The sequence below is a fragment of the Lagenorhynchus albirostris genome, chromosome 1 (genome assembly GCF_949774975.1).
Source record: "Lagenorhynchus albirostris chromosome 1, mLagAlb1.1, whole genome shotgun sequence".
Lineage (NCBI taxonomy): Eukaryota > Metazoa > Chordata > Mammalia > Artiodactyla > Delphinidae > Lagenorhynchus > Lagenorhynchus albirostris.
In genome coordinates, this window is record NC_083095.1 from 172,884,479 (window position 1) to 172,905,789 (window position 21,311).

Here is a 21,311-nt window from a genome sequence, read left to right on the forward strand (position 1 = left end):
GAAAGGTTTACTGCAGGTCCACACAAGGAGACAGGTGGCTCGTGCCCCCCAAAACCCTGAACTCCCCGAAGGCTTTCAACAAAGCAGTTTTAAAGGCAAGGTGAGGGAGGGGCAAGATGAGGGAGGGGCATGGCTCGTTGTTGCAGACTTCTTGATCCAGGAGTCTTCGGTCCAGGTAGGTCAGGTCACGATGTTCCTGTAAACGTCCAACAAAACAAATGTTATTCTCTGTGCTGCAATTTTTTAATTCTATAGGAATGGAAAAGTGTTACACTCTTAAAGGTCAAAGCCTTGAGAATAGGCTATAGACAGCATTCTTAACTCTAAGCAAAAGCAATAGAATACAAAGGTTAAAGTGAAAGAAACAGATCTAATATGGAGTCAGATTTGTTCTTCCCTATTACAGTGCCACTTGCTGAGTTGTCCTATGGGGCAGAGGGCAGGACACTGCGGGGTGGAAGGCAGAGCTGGGAGGTGAGGGAGAGCCAGCCTGGGCTGTCCTTGTCCGGCAGCCTTGGAGGCTCTTCCCCTTCCTTCATTCGGTTTCACCTATTTTCCTCTCTGGGAGCTGTCACAGGGCTAGCAGGACGCTCCTAGCTTTACGGAGCTCACGCTTTCTTGGCAGGAAGGTGCTGGGCTCTGTCCAACCTGTTGAGCACCCTTGCTGGCTCCTGGGAGCCGTCTCACCTGGGCTCCTGATTTAGGAATTGGACTGAGGGATTTTAGGTCGTTGCAAGTAAACACTCGCTAAAGACCCGGACCTCACCGTTCCTTCTCACTGAAGCTTCTTATTCCACTTTCAGAATTCTGCCCCGTGTCATCCCTCAGAGCTGTCTGTTCCTCCCCATCTCTGTTTCCGCAGCCTGAATCCCAGGCACTGTCCTCTCTCTCCTGGGCAGAGGCAGTAACTTCCCAATGCTTCCCCCACTTTCGTCTTGTCCTTCTTCTTCTTTTAATTATTCCGTTTAAAAAATATTTATTTATATCTTATTTGGCTGCATTGGGTCTTAGTTGCAGCATGCAGAATCTTTAGTTGTGGCAAGCAGGCTCTTAGTTGCGGCTTGATCTGGGATCTAGTTCCCTGACCAGGGATTGAACCCGGGCCCCCTGCACTGGGAGCACAGAGTCTTAGCCACTGGACCACCAGGGAAGTCCCTTGTTTTGTCCTTCTTCGATGTCACCTCCTCCACGGGAGCATCATCACCGTCCTGGAAGACGGCAGTTGATCAAGGCACGTCCTGTTCCAAAGCTTCCATCTGCTTCCCACCGCGTGTAGAACACAACCCAACCTCCTTACCTTGGCCCAGGGGTTCCGATGTGGGGCCTCTGCCCCCTTCCCCAGCCCCTCTCTCATTCTTGCAGTTATGCGTCCCTCACCAGCCCCTGCAGCCCCGGACTTCCGGCACCCGGGCGCTTCCCCAGCTCTGGGCCTTGGACTCACTCTTCCCTCTTTTCTGTCTCCTCCTCCCCCCACCCCTCTCTTGGCCTTGCTGGCTGCCCTCACGCAGTTGCAATGTCACCTCCTCGGAGCACTCTTTTCTGGCCACCCAGTGTCACAGTGGCTGTTCCCAGCCCTGCTGTCTCTCCTGACACCTGTAACTCGACACATCCATCCCGGTGTGCCCGGCACTTAGCGCAGGGGCTGGCAGACTGTCGGCACCAAGTTCAGGTCTGAGGAAGGTGACCACACAGGTGCACCTGGAACACAAGGGCAGAGGAAGTTGTGTCTGCAGCTGCAAGTCTCCTGAGCTTTCCCTTCTGGCAAGTCCCTGGGCTGTGTGTGCACGACTGTTTGCATTCACTGGATTTAATTTACTGGTTTGGTGGCCCGTGGGCCACCCGGACCAAGGGCAGGCAGCTCCCAGAGCAACAGCTCACCGCCCCCAGTGCGGGGGTCCCTTAAGTGGCCGTGGGTCACCTACTTTGGTTTTGTCTCCCGCCTTCTGTCTTGCTTGCTTGCTTTCTCCTCTGACTCTTAGCAGCCTCTGACTTCTTGCCTCATTTTAACCGCCAGCCACAGTGATGAAGACACACACACGTCCCTTCTCTCTCTTGCCCTTTTCTCTCGGACACAAGTCAGCAGCCAGGATAATCGTCAAAACCCCTTAACCCCGTCGTACCCCTAGGTACTTCATGACCTTTTTTTTTTTTTTGAGCATGGACTTGAGGATATGGGGAGGGGAAGGGTAAGCTGTGACAAAGCGAGAGAGTGGCATGGACATATATACACTACCAAACGCAAGGTAGATAGCTGGTGGGAAGCAGCCGCATAGCACAGGGAGATCAGCTCGGTGCTTTGTGACCACCTGGAGGGGTGGGATGTGGAGGGTGGGAGGGAGGGAGACGCAAGAGGGAAGAGATATGGGAACATATGTATATGTATAACTGATTCACTTTGTTATAAAGCAGAAACTAACACACCATTGTAAAGCAATTATACTCCAATAAAGATGTTAAAAAATTTTTAAATATACAATTACCATATGAAAAAAACCCAACTCTTATCACTTCAGATCAGCCTCTTTTCGAATTTGTGAGCATTTGGAGAGGATTAACCTCATGTTGACCTTGGTACTCCCCACAGAGAGAGGGATTGCTCCGCAAAGCAAAGTGATAAATGTGGCCCCCAGGGCAGCTATCGGCTCTGTAAGAGAACCAGGCGTTGTGGGGCAGTTAGCCCTGCTGGCAGGAGGGTTGATGTCAGTGTGATGGGGGTGGGGGGGGTGGGGGGGGTGGGGCAGCGCCCCTCAGCCCTGAGGTTTTGCTTCTGATGAACATGAAAGGGATCAGATTGCTTTAGAATATGGAGAGCTTCACTAAATCAAATTAGCCTTCCCCCCAAGTCATTTGAATTAATTACACGACTTTCCCCTGGTCCTACTTGCGGGCCAAGTGCAGTAGTCTGGGAATGATGTTGCCGGCTTTGCAGATGAAGAAACGGTGGTCGAAGAGCTGCTCAGGCTGTAACGACCACAGGCCTCCCCAGGGGCAGAGCTGGAGCCAGAGCCCACGTGTCTTGAGTGTCGGATTTCTCTCTTGCTTCCCTCTGGAGCTTTGCAGTCTTGCAGCTTTTGTGTCCGTGTGATTCATATTTTTAAATGCTTTTAGGGGCTTTTGCATAACAAATCAGGAGCTTGGTCTCATTTTCTTATTTGCTGAAGTGGATCTTCCCTCCACCTTGGTCTCCGTGTCTTATTACTGTAGTAGAGAAAGGAAGAACCAATGAAAACAATAAACCAAAATGGTGAAGGGAGTTTTGTGGGAAAGTTAATCAAACACGCATCACCTCAATATGCCGCTTAGAGCCCCCGAGCTATTTTTCACAACTGTGCTGTCATCCCTGGGCTTTTTTTTTTAATTAACATCTTTATTGGAGTATAATTGCTTTACAGTGGTGTCTTAGTTTCTGCTTTATAACAAAGTGAATCAGTTATACATATACATATGTTCCCATATCTCTTCTCTCTTGCATCTCCCTCCCTCCCACCCTCCCTATCCCACCCCTCTAGGTGGTCACAGAGCACCGAGCTGATCTCCCTGTGCTATGAGGCTGCTTCGCACTAGCTATCTACCTTGCGTTTGGTAGTGTATATATGTCCATGCCACTCTTTCACTTTGTCACAGCTTACCCTTCCCCCTCCCCATATCCTCAAGTCCATTCTCTAGTAGGTCTGTGTCTTTATTCCCGTCTTACCCCTAGGTTCTTCATGACATTTTTTTTTCTTAGATTCCATATATATATGTTAGCATACGGTATGGACACCGGGATCAGCTCTTAGCTGGTTGCTTACCGAATGGGAGGGAGCTGGGCTTGCAGTCGGGTCCGAGTGAATCCGAGGCTGGGATCCTTCAGTCACTGGGATGAAAGGAGATAATGTAGAGACTTGGGACCCAGGTACTGAGTGGGGTGCAGGACCAATCCTCAGACACCCCCAAGGGAACCGGTTAATCACACAGCACCAAGAGGTGATAAATGGTCCCCATCTCCACAAGGAATAATTTGCTTAAAAGATTCACCAGTACTCGAGAAAAGCCGGTGTAACTCTTCAGAGAGCCAGCCTGGCTGGTGGGGAGTAGCCAGGGGGCCAGTGGGTGGAATGTGTTTCTCTCTCCCCCAGGGCAGGGACGTGGGGAAATGTCCCTGCTTCGCAGGCCTCTCGTCTTGCCTGCATGACCACACCTAACTTTTCGCCTAATTTTCTGCTTCCCCGAAGGGATTGCTTAGGAAAGTTAGGACTGTTGGCTATTGTCCATCTTTCCTATATTACATTTTAAGATTTAGTACAGCAGAGACTGGCACAACATTGTAAATCAACTATACTTCAATAAAAAAAAAGGGGGCTTCCCTGGTGGCGCAGTGGTTGAGAGTCCGCCTGCCGATGCAGGGGACGCGGGTTCGTGCCCCGGTCCGGGAGGATCCCGCATGCCGCGGAGCGGCTGGGCCCATGAGCCATGGCCGCTGAGCCTGCGCGTCCGGAGCCTGTGCTCCGCAACGGGAGAGGCCACAACGGTGAGAGGCCCGCGTACCACACACACACAAAAAAAGATTTACGACTCCCTCGCCTTCAGTGAGGATTTGGAGATGTTCTCTGCAGCCTCTTGCAGCTCTCCACTGTTTTTTCCTGACATTGTATGACCCCCAACTGTGACTTTCTTTTCAGCCACGAGTTGGGGGCTGGAGAGTCAGGTCACACCTGGGAAAAGATGACCGAGAAGGCTCAGCACATCTCCTTGAGCACAGCTGGCTGTGGGAACCCTTTGGGCCTGGCATTCTGCGTTAGGAAGAAGGATTTGGGGTGAATCTGAGGAAGGCTGGTTTCCAGATTCTGCAGGCTCTTTGAGGACGGGGGGGTAATGCTGCTCCCAGCGACCGGGGGCAGTTCTTCCCCTGTGGTGACAGTGGGCTGTGGGGAGCTGTTGGGCCCACAGAGCCCGACTGGAACTTGCCCCTGTTGGTGGGGGGAGACAGCTCTAGAGTTTTCCAGCCGTGTGAGGCTGTGACTCTGAAGCCTTTTCCATCAGCCCACGGTCGTTTGCAGACAGTGCTGTGAGTGATTCCGGGGTTCATTCGTCTGCTGTCTCAATGTTCTTGGGTCTGTGGCAGGTCCGACTGGGGGGCTGGGGCCAGGTTTGAAGTCTTTTACTTTCCCTCCAAAGTGGGAATGAATGAATGAATGAACGGATGGATGGACGGATGGACGGATGGATGGTGTCAGGTGCCAGCACTTACCTGTGCTGCTGGAGGTGTTGGGATGGCTCGCTCCCTGAAGACTCCCTGTCGTCCAGCCCCGTGGCTTCCTTGTCACCTGTGCTCTGCTGTCACTGGGGGAGAGGTCACGCTTGACAGCCATTGAAGCCCAGATTCCAGCCATCTTCTCCCAGGATGGAGACACATTAGTAATTGGGAGAGCCTGCACAGCAAGGGGAGACCCTTGGAGAGAGTCTTGTGTGAAGCCCACTCAATTAAAGTAAATGCAGATGCTATGTAGCCACTGATCAATCCCTGAGCTCTCACTGGATAACTGAAAAGAACCACTGACTGTGCCCAGATGCATTCTGGGCATTGGGGAGGGGGCGGGGAATGGGTGGGGCACGGACGACATCATATCACCAGGGAGAAACCCACAGACCACACACCAGGTGCTCGGTCAGGTTTCCTCTCAGCCAGCCTCAGAATTACCCTCTTTGTGCTGTTCTCCTCTTAGAGATGAGAGGGGCATGGAGATCCCCTGGTCTCCCAGCTGAATACCTTTCCTAGCCTCAGCTACTTTGATGCCTCACACTTTCCCGGAGATTTGCTGCTTATTCTCATCACTACAGAGTGCCCTTCTGCAGACCACAGGATTTGATTACCAACGATTGGTATTCTTCTTTCTGCCCTCATTTCCTGTTCCAGGTTGCATGGTATTCTTTTTTTTTTTTTTTTTTTTGCCCCTTTCTCAGATTGAAGGGTTTGATATTTTTTATATTTGCTTTTTCAAACAAAATAGTCTAGGTTTTCTTACGGTTCTCTTCCTCAATTTTCCTTGATGATTCAGTCAACAAAAGAAGGATGAAATTGGGCCAAGGGAAGCAGAATCTGGTAGTTCCAACTCGTGGAATTTTGGAACACTTACTCAAGGTTCACGTGCTTTGAAGGGGAACAGGACCTTATTGGTAGTGTCTCCCCAAAATGCCTTACGTGTGGTTCTCCAAGAAGTGGGCACTTGTTGTATATTCACGGAATAAAGCCCACAAAAACGAAGGAAAAACAAAGCCATGGGTTCAGAGCGTTTTTTGCAGTAATATGTTTTGGCTGGGCTAAGGGGTGCCCAGATAACTGGTGAAACATTATTTCTGGGTGAGTTTGTTTCCGGAGGAGATTAACATTTGAATCAGTGCACTGCATAACGGAGAGCCTTCCCTAACGTGCAGAAGCCTCATCCAATCCCGAGGGCCTGCGTAGAACAAAAAGGCGGAGGAAGGGCAGGTTCACTCTCTTCTTGAGCTGGACGTCCATCTCCTCCTGCTCTGGGACATTGGGGCTCCTGGTTCTTGGGCCTTCAGACTCTGGGACTTCACCCATTGGCTTCCCCGGTTCTCAGGCCTTTGAACTCAGACTGAATCGCACCTCTGTCTTTCCTGGTTCTTCAGCTGGCAGACAGCCGACTGTGGGGCTTCTCAGCTTCCATAACTGCATGACAATTCCTATAATAAATCTCCTCCTGTATCTCTCTCTATCTCCTACTGGTTCTGTTTCTCTGCAGAACCCTGACTAACACGCAGAGTGATGAACCTGCAGAACAGATAACACGTTTGCGGCCCTGCTCCTGGCTGACTCTCAGCTCCGTTTCATCTGGGTACTACGAGCGGTCAGGCCTCACCTGGTGAATGGTTGTGTTGAGAGTCCCAGTGTCAGTGGGAGGACTACCTGTCTGTTAGGCCAGCATTTCAGGATGCCGCGCTTCCTGCGGTCCAAGTTTGGGCGGGTCTGTGAGTGCCTCTGAGTTTGAAGTATCATCCCTCCTTGGTGCAGGGGGATGGGAGACATGCGTTCCTGGTCCACACGGCAAAGGGTTGGATCTTGAGTATCTGGTACCACGGCTTAGTTGGTCGCTCACATGATAGGTATGAAGCCCCCTGGGTTAGGGTCCCCAAGACCACCACGGTTTGATGATTTGCCAGGAGAACTCACAGGACTCAGCGGATCGTCTTACTCATGGCTGTGATTTATTACAGTGAGAGGATACAGAGCAAAATCAGTGAAAGGAAAAGGCACATGGGGCCAAGTCCAGGGAGACCAGGCGCGAGCTTCCCAGGGTCCTTCCCCTGTGGAGCCACACAGGATGAGCTTAATTCCCCAGCAGTAAGTTGTGACCCTGTGTGTGAGATGGCGTCTCCTGGAGAAGCTAGGTTAAACCCCAGCAGCCCGGGTTTTTACTGGGGCTGACCCCGTAGGCACCTCTGCCTGGCTGTGCCCCAATTCCAGACTCCCAGAAGGAAAGCAGATGTTCACCGTAAACCTTTCACCCATCGTGGAAACGTTCGTAGGCATAGTACAGTTTTATCCTCAGCTCGAGTGGAATGAGACCCTTATGTGGGCGCCCACCGTAGGGGCAGCGGGTGCCCTGAATTTCAGCGACTTTTCCTTAAGTCTGTGGAGTCTCACCTGGGTTGGGTATGTTCTTCTCAGGGTGCTCTCAGTACTTCCAAAGGCCTAGGGTGATACTGAGTGTTTTTGTATATGCCAACAGGGAAAAGCTCTCTTGCTTTTCTGTAGTTGTCTTACCTTGAATAATCAGCCCTAAAATTTTTTTTCTTCTGAACGAAACCCAGTCCGTTGGAGTGTTTCTCAGATTGTAGTTGGCCACAGAGCGATGATATAGAGTGTGTGGGGTTTGAAACCAGACACACCTTGACTTGTGACTTCTGACACATTGCTCTGCCTTTCCGAATCCCATCTGTAAAATGGGAGAGTCCTTCAGGTTTGCGGTTTTGTGATCATGTGTGTGAAAGGCCTGGCACTGAGGCCAGATGATGGGTGCCCCGTAGCTATCCACTGCTGTAGTTATCAGGGGCTGGAGCAGGGCTGGGTCCAGTCAAAGCTGTGAAGTAGGCTGGGGTCCTGGCTTTTATATTCCAGGCTGTTCTTCCACTACTTGTGAGCCTTCATTACTAGCCCTGAATTAACCAGTGGCTTTAGGGATAATAGCACCTAACAGGTTATTGCTTAATGATTCCAAAAATTTAAGTAAATTAGTAAATTAGCAAATCTCCTTCCATAACTGAAAAGTAAAAAAATTCCTTGCAATAGCCTCAAACCTATTAAATAATATTCCTGTATTATTCAGGGTTCAGCAGAGAAACAACCAAAAGGAGATAGATAGATAGACAGATAGGTGGATAGACAGTTAGATAGATAGGAATTGGCTCATGTCATTATGGAGGCTGAGAAGTCCCATGATTTGCAGTCAGCAGCTGGAGGCCCGGGAGAGGTGGTGGTATGATTCCAGTCCGAGTCTGAAGGCCTGAGAAGCAGGAGAGCCAGTGGTGTCCATCCCAGTCTGAGGGCAGGGACATCCAGCACCAGTGTCCCAGCTTAGTAATCAGGTGGAGAGCAAATTCTCCCTTCCCTCACCTTTTTGTCTTACTCAGGCCTGAACCACACTGATACATGAACAGGGTCGGACAGGGAGCCAGTCTCTGCAGTTTGCATGGTGGGAACCCTTTGCACATCCAAGTTCTCAGGTGCCCGTCAAGGGCCAGCCTTGGAAGCAGCCCCTTCCAAGGACAGAAATCAGGCCTGCTGTGATCACTTCCTGCATACCCCGCTAGGCTTATAGAGTGATTCCGGCAGCGGAAGTCATTGCCCTGCACCTTGCGCATTGGTCCTCATCCTCTTCACCTTGGACCCCTGATCTCAGATCTGCCTTGGAGAAGAATCCTCATTCAGAGCAGTTCTTGGCCTCTTTTCTCCAACCCTGGTCCTTTGCTTCACATGAGGTAACGGCCTCGTTTGTCCTCTGCCCTGATGGAATTATATATTTGGCTTCTGTCCTCTCTGAATTGGAAGGATGAAAAGGCTTAACTCCCCAGGACATTAATTCCGTTCCTTTCTTAAATGACATGTTCAGCTTCTAAGAAAACCCTATTTCTAAGCCCAGGCTATTCTATCAGTAGGGCTTCCTGGGCACATCTTTGCCTTGTCACCTTCCTATTTGCTGGAACCTCCTTTCTATTCATTTCACTGGTCTGGGACTTCAATATTGTAAGGAAATTTGTCCACTGCTGCTGATCTCTTACCAGGGGTAGTGGGTCTGCATTTTTGGAGTCGTGCTAGGGATTACTAACCTTGAGGTTTAAAATTCTCGCCATAACTTCTGAAGTTTGAGGTATCGTGGTAGAGATGTGATGGGTTTGTTCTCCGTAGCGTAGAGGAAGCCTGCCTCTTTCCTTCCTGCCTTGCCCCATTCTACCATACAGTTAATAGTTTTGACTTCAGGTAGACAACCAAAAATAAAGAGACTTGCCTTTGGACACCGAGTATAAACCGTATCCTCAAACAGCACTATGTTACTTTCATTTTTTTTTTAGAAAGACATAATACTTGCATCGGATTTTGGCTTTCCCTGGAATTTTCCCCAGACCTCAGACTTCTGGTGCAGGAATCTTTCCCATCTTCCCCTCCCAGCTGTTAAAAACGGAGTCATGCAGCCCTCGTGGGTGGGAGACTGTTGTCTGGGTAGAACAGATGTCAGGCACCCTTGTCTACATCTCCCAGGAGCTGTTATCCCAAGCCCAGTGCCTGACTGTCAGAGGACTATTTACTGTTCTGTATTGCACAGGCTAAAATTGTTTTTATTTTCTGCAACTCATTTTTGAAGTTATATGACAGGTGCTTTCTGTGGGTAAAAAGACTGCGTGTGTCTCAGAGACCAGAACGGTTGTTTGCTGTGGTTTCACGTGGATTGAAAGTGCTCGTATGTGGGTGCATTTATTCACTGAAGGCCAGACAGCAAGAGCCACATGTTTTTACAGTTATTTTGTGAATGCACATCCCTTTATATCTGCTGGAAGCTTTATCACCATTCAGTGCGCTGTGGAGATGAAATTGATACACCTGAAATGTGCATCATATTGTTTGCCTGCATGTGAGGGTTCGGCTGTGATGACAGCTGTGGAGTTTTCCTCTTACTGTTCATCCTCCCTCCTTCTGTTAGCATCGTCGGTGTCAACATCTGTTGCATGAACAAGCTGCAGAGCTGTGTTCTGAGTGGTTTGCACTTGAACCTGACGGTCCCCGAGTCCTGAGAGGGGCCTGCAATTCCTTCTTTTCTCCTGCTGTATCTTTGGTACCAGGCAGGCTGAGGAGATTTTGTTTGTCTAAACAAAATGGAGAAGAATTTAGTGGCCTGACGTGTCTTACTTTATAGCAGGAACTTCTCTTTAAATCTGATGAAAGGCAGAGATGGGGCTTCCCTGGCCTGGGGTTTGTTTATTCCTTGTAACTCCTCATAAAAGTCTCTTTTAAAATATGTAGTAATTATGAAAGAGTAGAGCTGTTCCCCCTTTTTCCCTCCTAATACTCTTGTTGTATTTTAGTCCTTTTGGATATATAGATATACATTGGTTTGTTTGTTTTGGTTTGTTTAATTTGATGTGACAAATGGCAAACTCTATTTTCCCCTCTCTCATCTAAGCTTACTTTTCTTTATTCTACGCTGTACTCAAAGATGGAAACTAAAACCCTCAAATAACCCGAGAAGCGCTTGCTAATTGTCAGATTCAGTAAAATCTCTAGAACGTAGAATAGATTGGAAATTGTATAAATTGAATTTTCTTGCACAGAAAGGTGAAAAAATGTAAATTTGCAATTTGCATTTAAAGTTATAAAAGACAGTCTCTTTGACGGCATAAAAACGCAGCAGAAATAATTCTCCAGGTGTTATTAATGAATTAGAATGGACCAAAAACTCCATAAAATTTAAACTATATGCTCAAGGAGTTATTAAAGTAGTCTTTCCTAGTAATTTGCTTTTCTTAAAACTTTGATTTCTTGTAAACGTTATACAGAAGCAGAACTTCATTCTCCTAATGTTTTATTTCAGTTGGATCTGCAAAGCCCTTCCTTTCCTGGTCACTGTTTTTAGTTGTCACCCCAAACCTTGAACATTGACCTGCAGGCAGAGTTTTCACGTCCAGAGTCTAATGATGTTGCTCTTTGAGGTCGTGAAAGGTGGTGCGTGGAGTGTTCTTCTCTCCTTTTGTTTTGCTTTCTTTTCTAAAAAGGAGAAAAAAATCAAAAAGAAACTTGCAACCACTGTTGAGCATTTTGGGGACCGTGAAAACCTGTTTCCTCCATTTCGTTTGTAAGAAGAGGCACAATAGGAGTGAGTACACCCAGGAACGTCCACAGTTCTTCCAGGAAAGGAGGCTGTGATGATGGATTCCAGGCAGAACTGAAGAAGGCGGGTGTGTCTTTGCCTCCTTCCCACCTTATCTTTTCTTCTCATTTCCTTCACTCCTTCCACCACCCCTTCCTCACTGTTTCTCTCCTCTTTAATCTTTCCCTTTGAGCCATTTTCTTTTATTCCCTTTATATATTAGCTCACAGCAGATGAGAAGACAGTGACACCCTTCACAGAGATCTACTTTAAAAACTCTGGAAGACAGAGCCAAAGAAATTAACCTTTAATAGTGAAATTCTGGCTTGAGTTGGAAGGATATTTTTGAGCAGAAAGTCTTCTCAGGATTCTGTGTTTATAAAGATTTATTCAGTATTTATGGAACAGAGATGACAGATGTCCAGTCAGAGCCAGGCGCTGCTGTCAAACAGATGAATACATGGTGTGCTGGCATTTTGAGGGCCCTGTCATGGAGGGGAAGGGACAGACAAGCAGAGAAATTAGTGGTTACAATATAATATTGTAATTGCCTTCCTGGAGGCATGAACCATGGGTTGTGCTTATATATAGTCAGGCATGAGAAGGACCGTGGAAATCTCCGTTTCCCTGGTCTCTTCGACTTTGAGGAAGAGAATATGCTAGTTGAGTTAATGTGAGAGTTCTGAAATGAAACCACCGTGGAACTGGTTTAAATACTGCATGGCTAGAGTTTAGTTAGAATTAGCTTTGGTTCTGCCTTTTTTTTTTTTTTTTGCGGTACGCGGGCCTCTCACTGTTGTGGCCTCTCCCGTTGTGGAGCACAGGCTCCGGACGCCGCAGGCTCAGCGGCCATGGATCACGGGCCCAGCCGCTCCGCGGCATGTGGAATCCTCCCGGACCGGGGCACGAACCCGTGTCCCCTGCATCGGCAGGCGGACGCTCAACCACTGCGCCACCAGGGAAGCCCCTGGTTCTGCCATTTTTGTCGTAGCTTCTTTGGGGTGAAAGACAGGCCTAGGCCTTCTGTCTCTTGTTATTTGGCTGGCTTCCATGTTGGCCTTGCCATTCCCAACTGTGAGATACTTAGCACCAAAACATGGGTGAGAAAAGGGAAGACACACGACTGGGCTGCAGAATGGACAGACTTGCCTTTGGGTTTTCAAAGTTTCATTGCTTAGTCATGTCAACACACATTTTAGGACAGGAGACTATCCCAAGGTCTTTTCCTGACTAGCCTTTAGCCATTATAACCGTCACATCCGCACTGTCTGAAGTCATAAAAAGAAAAAAAAAAAAAAGAAAAAGAGTCCCCAGTCTTTTTAATGTAAAAACCATAAAGCATGCCCTTGACAACGGCTGAAAATTATATCACTAATTTATTTTTATTGTTAGTATAATTTCAAATTGCCTTCCTTATCTTCTTGCCTGACGGTTGTTTTCTGGGCCGAAGTTAACCGTGTTTTGGAAGTCAGCTCAGAGGTGAACAAATGATGTAGTCATAATAGCAGATAGAGGCCTGCTGTTGGCATTTGGTGAATGTCAAATACTAATTTTCACAATGATGAATTTGGGGAAGGAACGAGAAGTTCCCAGCTAGTGAAAGGAAGCTGTTTCGTGTGAGAGGCTCTTGTTATTTGTAGATACCGCTGTTCATTTCCATGGCAGATAGGAAATATGGCCTCTGTGCCTTAATTATTACCTTCCTCATTCAGCCTACTAATTTTTGAGGAAACTCAGGTTTTTCAAATAGGGAAAGTAGCCAAGATAAAAATCCTTTTTCTTTTTGTGATCAAGGCCCGTTGCAGAAACGTTCATGCCAATAATTACTGAACCTTTTGGAGTTAGAACTCTTGGTTCTTGTTGATCTGGTTTTTAGTCTACCCTCCCCTCCGTGCTTTCAGATGCTACATTTTGAGGATTCTTTGAGAATCCTCAAAGAATTGAAGACATCCTTTGAGAATTCTGTGACGACTTCTAAGATTACACCAGACACCCTTAACTTATTCCTGTTGGATTAATGGAGAGAAAGGGCTCTGGAATGGGACCATTCCAACAGGCAGTATCCCTATTTCATCCTAAGACACCTCACTTTTTCTAGGATCAGTTGTTTCAAATTGATTTTTTTAGCCTTGTATCTCATTTTAGCTTTGAAGACACAACATTAATGATGTAATTTAACTGTAAAGGTTCATTCAAAGTCATTGTCAGTACTGGAAGCATTAGAGAAGGTATTGGAAGGTTGACTGCATCCTCCTTTCTTTGCTGTGCGTGTGTGTGAAGACTTTTCTGCAGAAACTCACTCAGAGCCCTTGAAGGGAATGACTGGCAGCTGCCCATCACATCGGGATGAGAGGCTCAGTGGGCAGCCTGGGTCTCTGCTGTCCAGTGGGGAGCCTTCAGATAGTTCTCTAGAGGGGAAATCACAGAGCTGCCTGCCTTTATAGTCCAGATTTGTTTGGAGAAGAGAGTTAGGCGGGCACTTGAAGGTTTGAATTTTTCATGAGAAAAACAAAGTGAAAGATTTTTCTGACATCGGACATTTTGTTTGGGCCTGTGGGGTGGATTCTGTTTTTTCTCTTCTACCTTTTGTTTTCATTCTTTTGTACTGTTTTTAAGGACAGAAATGAGAAGTATCCCTGGACCATTTCTCCCAGAGAAAAACATCGGCTGTGACTATGTGGAAATGGAGTGTGGCACAAGGAGAACGTACGGCAGAGTCATCCTAAAGGGTGATGCTGACCCTTAGGGCTCTGTGGTCGTGGTAACTTTCTCAAACTCTCTGTGCTCTGGTTCCTTCCTCTGTATGATGGAAACAACAGCCTCTTTGGGTATTGCAGTGATTAACTGAGATCGTTCTTGTCAAACCCTTAGAATAGTCCCTGGTACATAGTAAGCAGTTCCTGGTTATTACTGTATGAATATACCCTAATGCTGTTAGGTCATGTTATTACATGATGAGAGATTCCAGTTTCTTGGTACACTGATATGGTTGTAGAAACTTGGAACAGATGTCTCCTCAGGCCAGTGTTCAATGACTGTTTGGCCATGCCTTGGTCATTTGGATCTGAGAAGAAGCCCAATCCAGCAGCTTACTCTTTTCATCCAAGCCCAGTTTGCCACACTAATTTGGACGGTGCAGGGCCCTTCCAAAGCTGAGTGGGCGGAGCCCAAATGGGCCTCTGAAAGGCTGCGGTCACCTTGAGTAGCTGCCCTGGTGTTGAGAGTATAAAACACTGTAAAGGGTCCCTTGTAAACCAATAGAGGAAGGATGCTTGGCTATTACCCAGCTCCTCCACTAACCAGGTGTGTGTCCCTTGGGTCAGACAGCTATTCATTCATTCGCTTATTTAACTCGCTCCATTTGTAAAAAATGCTAACATATTTTAAAGTAAATTGAAGATATCTTATTGCAGCATTAATCACAATAACCAAGACATGGAGACAAGCTAAGTGTCCATTACCGTATGAATGGATAAAGAAGATACGGTATTGATAAAATGCAGTATTATTCAGCCATGAGAAAAAAGGAAATCCTACCATTTGCAAAAACATGGATGGACCTAGAGATAAGTCAGATAGACAAAGACAAATACTGTATGATATCACTTACATGTGAAATGTAAAAAAGCTGAACTTGTAGAAGCGGAGAGTAGAAAGGTGGTTACCAGGGGCTGGGGGGTGGGGAAGTTGGGGAGATGTTGATCAAAGGGTACAGACTTGCAGTTAGAAGATGAATAAGTTCTGGGGATCTAATGCACAGCATGGTGACTCTAGCTAACATACTCTACTATGTACTTGAAAGTTGCTAAGAGACTAGATGGTAAATGTTCTCGCCACAAGAAAGAAATGGTAATTATGTGAGGCAGTGGAGGTGTTAGCTAACACTGCACTGTAATCGTACTGCAGTATGTAAGTGTATCAAAGCAACATAAAGCAACATGTTGTACACCGTAAATTTACACAATGTTATATGTCAGTTACCTCTCAACTTCAAAAATAGGTATCTTGACATTCCACCCCTAATAATACTTAGTGTGGATTAAGTATTAATCCCATCCTGCGAAGAAAGGAAAGAAGGAAGGGAGGGAGGGAGGAAAGAAGGAAGGAAGGAAGGAAAGGAGGGAGGGAAGAAGGAAGGAAGGAAGTTTCCCCATATAACTAAAATAACATGATCACAACTAACACAATAATTTTTTAATATCCTCTAATACCAGTTCCTGTTTGGTTTCCCCATGTGTGGTCAGGTCATATACTGAATTTACTTTATGTCACTACAGTTGCTTCATACGAGGAACGAGGGAGAAGGACTAACTGAATGATCTCAAAGGCGCATTGCTTTAATACCTTTAGGGAGCTGCTCTGATTTTGTTCATTTCTCTCTCCTTCTTGGAGGAGGAGGATTCAAAGTTTATAGACATAAACTGTGGCTCTACAGCAGGATGAGATGGAAATTTGGAAATGATTTGGTTTACGGGATCAGTTGAGGCAGTTTGGGGTCGCCTCACACTGGCCTTGACCTGTAGGTCAGCCTGTAGGTTGGGCAGACTGAGCGTTGACACTGGTTAGAAAAATTGTACACTTGCCAGAGAGAAAGAGGCAGTCAATTCATTTTAAACCCAGCAGGTTTGGGTTTAAGCTTGCATTTTGTGTGTTCCGTAAATGTTCATAATGCCATTTAGAGCTAGCTGAGGACTTTGAGAGTCTTTTTGATTGCGTGTTTTTTTTTTTAAATTGAAGTATAGTTGATTTACAATGTTGTGTTAGTTTCAGGTGTACAGCAAAGTGATATATTACATACACACACACACACATGTACTTTTTCAGATTCTTTTCCATTATAGGTTATCACAAGGTATTGAATATAATTCCTTGTGCTATACAGTGGGTCCTTGTTGTTTATGTATTTTATATATAGTAGTGTGTATCTCTTAATCCCAAACTCCTAATTTATCCCTCTCCCCTGATTTCATTTTATTTATTTATTTATTTTTGCGGTACACTCTTTTGCGGGCCTCTCGCTGTCGTGGCCTCTCCCGTTGTGGAGCACAGGCTCCGGACACACAGGCTCAGCGGCCATGGCTAACGGACCCAGCCGCTCTGCAGCATGTGGGATCCTCCCGGACCGGGGCACGAACCCGTGTCCCCTGCATTGGCAGGCGGACTCTCAACCACTGCGCCACCAGGGAAGCCCTCCCCTGATTTCATTTTGTTACTTGAGACTCTAGTGTTTTATTCAAGGAGACTAAATGCTGGATCTCTCAGGTTACCTACCTAGGAAATACCTATTGTTCCAGAACAAAAGAATGAAAAGGTCATGCAGGGACCGCCTATGGGTGGATATCAGGTGCTCCATCCCCAGAGGCCCCTGTGATGGGCGCGTTCTCTGCATCATGCAGGGGCCCTGGTAAAGCCTCTTTCCAGCTTCTTTGCCTTCTCACCACTCCTGCCTCAGGCCCCTGGGGGCCTTATGTGAAGCGTGTGGGCCCATTAACAACACAGCCTTTCCCACCTGAGCTCTGAACCAGTTGAGAAGTTGGGCTGAGGGTTCAGATAGACGGAGACCAGGATATTAACTTTATTCCTGAGAAGAGCTAATTGAGTATGTGGTAATAAAGGGCTTCCTCATTCTGAACCTCTGACTCAGGCCACGCTGGTTTAGGGGAGAGAAGCAGTAGGTGGGCTTCCAGCAGGTTCCCAGGAGTCGGGAGGGAGAGGGGGCTTCACCCCTTCTGCTCCTCTGGGCCAGCCTGGCACGGGGGGAGGAGGAGGGAAGGGACGCAGTGGGGGGCACTGCTGGGAAAGGGCCATCAGGGCTGTGGGATGACTCCTCCCCCTTTACCCTGACCTTCCCCTTGCGGGGCTGGGTATTCCCCAGCATCATGGGTGCCTCCTGGGTTCTTCCCTCTGTCTTAACCTCAGCGACTAATTGATTTAGAGGGGGTGAGAGAAGTAAGTTCTGATAAGAGTATCCTTCAGTAAATATTGTCATTCCTATGACAGGCACTCCTAGAATAGATAAATCTTTTTTTTTTTTTTAAAAGAGCATTTATTTATTTATTTTGGCCGCATAGCTCACGGGCCTCCGCAGCATGTGGGATCTTCCCAGACCGGGGCACGAACCCGTGTCCCCTGCATCAGCAGGCGGACTCTCAACCACTGCACCACCAGGGAAACCCAAGTAAGGACTTCTTGGTTAGGATGCTAGCTGACCAGCTGAGGTATAATTTACATAGAGTAAAGTTCACAAACCTCAAAAATTTTAACCCATGTAATGACCACCTAGATCAAGATGTAGAACATTTGCATCACCCTAGAAGGTCCCTGGTCCCCTTTTCCCAGTTGGAACAACGTCCCCCTCCCCAAGGGTAATCATTCTGACCTCTGTCATCATAAAGCAGTTTTGCCTGATTTAAATTCCACATGAATGGAATCATACTTACATTTTGTGGATTCATTCATGTTGTTGTGTATATAAATTGTTCATTTTCCCCCGTCGCTGTGTAGTGTTCGGTTGTATGAAATCTAGATACACATTCTACACTTGATGGACATTTGTTTGTTTCCAGTTTGGGGCTAGTATGAATACAGCAGCTAAAAATACTCTTGTGCATGTCTTTGGTGGATGGAGTATGAGTTACTGATTAAGGTTAACAAACTGTCCCTGGAATTGAAGTTCACAGTCACTAGCACAGGAAAGGATATCGTACTGTCCGTGCCAAATGGTTTTAAAGTGTGTTGACGGCATGGTGCAAAAGTACAGTTGACCCTTGAACAACATGGGTTTGTGCCACGCGGGTCCACTTCTATGCAGATTTTTTTTCAATAGTAAATACTATAGTACTACGTCATCTGCAGTTGTCTGATCTGTGGATGGTTGATCCTTGGGATGCAGAACTCTGGATATGGAAGAGCCACTCTAAATTATACTTGGGGGCTTCCTTGGTGGCGCAGTGGTTGAGAGTCTGCCTGCCGATGCAGGGGACACGGGTTCGTGCCCCAGTCCGGGAAGATCCCACATGCCGCGGAGCGGCTGCGCCCGTGAGCCATGGTTGCTGAGCCTGCGCGTCTGGAGCCTGTGCTCCGCAAGGGGAGAGGCCACAACAGTGAGAGGCCCGCGTACGGCAAAAAAAAATAAAAAATAAAAAAATAAATTATACTTGGATTTTCAACTTCCGGGAGGACTGGTACCCCAGCTGCCACGTTGTTCAAGGGTCAACCGTATATCAAACAAAGGAACGAATTTAGTCTAGTATACTTGTATTTAGCAAACCGTACTGGTACGAAAGCAGATTATTGCTGTTGTGCTCCTTGACTATGATAAATATCCTAAGCTAGAGGATCAGTTTCCTGAAAGCCGAGATCTCATGTAAAAGTCTGTTGTTTCCTCATGCTGTCTCTAAAAGGAGTGGGAGGGCTTCTGTGGTGGCGCAGTGGTTGAGAGTCCGCCTGCCGATGCAGGGGACACGGGTTCGTGCCCCGGTCCGGGAAGATCCCACATGCCGCGGAGCGGCTGGGCCCGTGAGCCATGGCCGCTGAGCCTGCGCGTCCGGAGCCTGTGCTCCGCAACGGGAGAGGCCACAACAGTGAGAGGCCCGCGTACTGCAAAAAAAAACCCCAAAAAACCCAAAAAGGAGTGGGAGAAGGACCTTTTCATTAATTCTGCAAATAGCCATCATTTTCTAATTTTAGGTTCTCACTGTGAAAAAGAGTCATGAATTACTAAAAACTCTGAGAATATAAACTAGTTTTGAGGGGAGTCCCCTGAATTGGAATGAATAAAGATTTTAAATATTCATTTATGTTTTTCTTTCCATGTCATTTTGGATATTGTGATGAAGAAAAAAATTTGCTGCTGATTGAGAACCCCTGAATACGCTTATAAAAATTTAATTCCCCCCCATATTAACTAGGCTTTTTTAGAAAGCCTGTTTTCCTCTAAATAGTTGCTAGAGGGAAAATCTGTTAGCCTAGAGAATTGATGGGTAGAAGTAGAATAGGAAAACTGAACCGACCACCATCAGGGGATGCTGCATTGATTTAAATTTTAAAAGAGCCTGGGCTTAATGAAAGTGAAGAATTAGGTTAGCATTCCCCTTGACAAGAATGGGAAAAATTCTGGTGACCGACGCTGCACACATACTTTTAAGGCATCACCACCTCTTTATAGCCACCTAACAATATCTTTTAACAACCTACAGGAGGGGAATCTGGCAGTGTGAATCAGTATTAAAGATATGCAGTCCTGGCCTGGGAATCTTTCCCTGTACATACACCTGCTCATGTAATGAAATGACATGTGTACACGGTTATCACTGAAACTTTGCGTGTAACACCAAAACATCAGAAGCCACCCAGTGTCCATCAGTCATCAGGGAGCAGTTGAGGGATGGTGTATGTGTACAGTAGAATGCTGTGCAGTTGTTAAAAGGGAGTGAGGAAGATCTACATTCTGATGTAGGATGATGTCCGGGTACATTGCCAAGTACAAGAAACAGGTGGAAAGTAGTGTAGACAGTGTGGTAACTTTATGTAAGAAAGACTGGGTTGTGAACATATAGAGGTGAATTTGCTAATATTTGCATAAAGAAATGCTGGATGGATAAACAGGAAACTAATACAAATGTGTATCTGGAGCAGGCAGAGGGGAACAGAGCGATCGGGAATAGATACAGGAACAGCTCCTGTGCGTATCTTTTTATATCGTGTTGACTTTTTGAATGATGTAGAAAACAACCAACCAGCGGAAGTGAATCTGTCTGGGCATTGCCCTTTGACACTGCACCAGACCAAGAGTAGGTGGCATGAAGCTGGTTGAATGCATCATGAAAAGATGAGGCCATGGGCTCCGTTTCATTTCTCAGAAGCTAAGTCAGTGCATTCAGTGCTTGTTGAGCCAATCTGCCAATCCGACGTGCCAGGCGCTATTTTAGGCGCTGTCAGCAGGCGCCTTACGGTCCAGGCTTTCATAAGGCTGGCGTTGTTGAAGGAGCAGGCAGACAACAAGCAGGTGATGAGCGAGGGAGAGAAGCCTGCTACTGCTGGGGTCCAGGGAAGGAGGTAAAAGGGGTCCGTGCGGAGGTCAGAAGGGAGGGTCATTGCTGATCTACGTCCCTACGTCTTTGTGGTGCCTTTGTGAACAATATTCTTACAGATGGGGTAATACAGTGGGGTCAATTCTCAGTTAGTCTTTTGCTATAGCAGTTAGGATTTCATTTTACTGTAAGGTCAGTATCACTTAAGTTTCAAACATAAACACATTAGAGCAGTCACTGTACCCCAGTCTGCTGCTGTGTTGGCAGGAGACTCGAAGTTAGTGGAATAAATAAAAAGTTGATATGACCGTTCTGGTTTGTTTTCACAGCAGTGGGGCTGTAGTGGGGATAATGTTATCTATATGATTTGGCTTCTCCTCTGGTTTTCAATCCCTTGGCCTGGAGAAGAGGTTTCACCCATTTAACAAGGTTTTGTGTGTGTGTTTAAATTTTTATTGGAGTATAGTTGATTTACAATGCTGTGTTAGTTTCAGGTGTACAGCAGAGTGAATCAGTTACACGTATAATACATACATCCACTCTTTTTTAGATCTTTTCCCATATAGGTCATTACAGAGTATTGAGTAGAGTCCCCTGTACTATACAGTAGGTTCTTATTAGGTATCTATTCTATATATAGTAGCGTGGATATGTCAATCGCCATCTCCCACTTCATCCCTCCTCCTCCCTCTCCCCCTTGGTTAACCATAGGCTTGTTTTCTACATCTGTGACTACTGAATTCAGCTTTCAAAGAGGAAATAAGAAAGACAAGGATGCAAAGGTGAGATAGGGCAATGGGGAAATTCAGCAAAGGTGGGCTGATTCTGTAATGCCTTTTGCTCTTTGGGGCAGCAGTTCAGCGAGAGACGTCTTTAAAGTAAACGTAACCCGAAGCAGTGGAAATCTTTCACAGTT

The 21,311-nt window shown here is 46.7% G+C and overlaps 1 protein-coding gene and 1 non-coding gene across 2 annotated transcripts in view; both read left to right on the top strand.

Annotated features, from left to right (window-relative positions):
* The window catches only part of CAMK1D (calcium/calmodulin dependent protein kinase ID), a 417,459-nt gene that overhangs the window by 63,871 nt on the left and 332,277 nt on the right, over positions 1–21,311 (top strand). The gene's annotated exons all lie outside the window — the stretch shown is intronic.
* LOC132506362 (U6atac minor spliceosomal RNA) lies at positions 19,420–19,550 on the top strand. The gene has a single exon (XR_009535802.1). It is a non-coding gene; the product is annotated as a U6atac minor spliceosomal RNA (small nuclear RNA).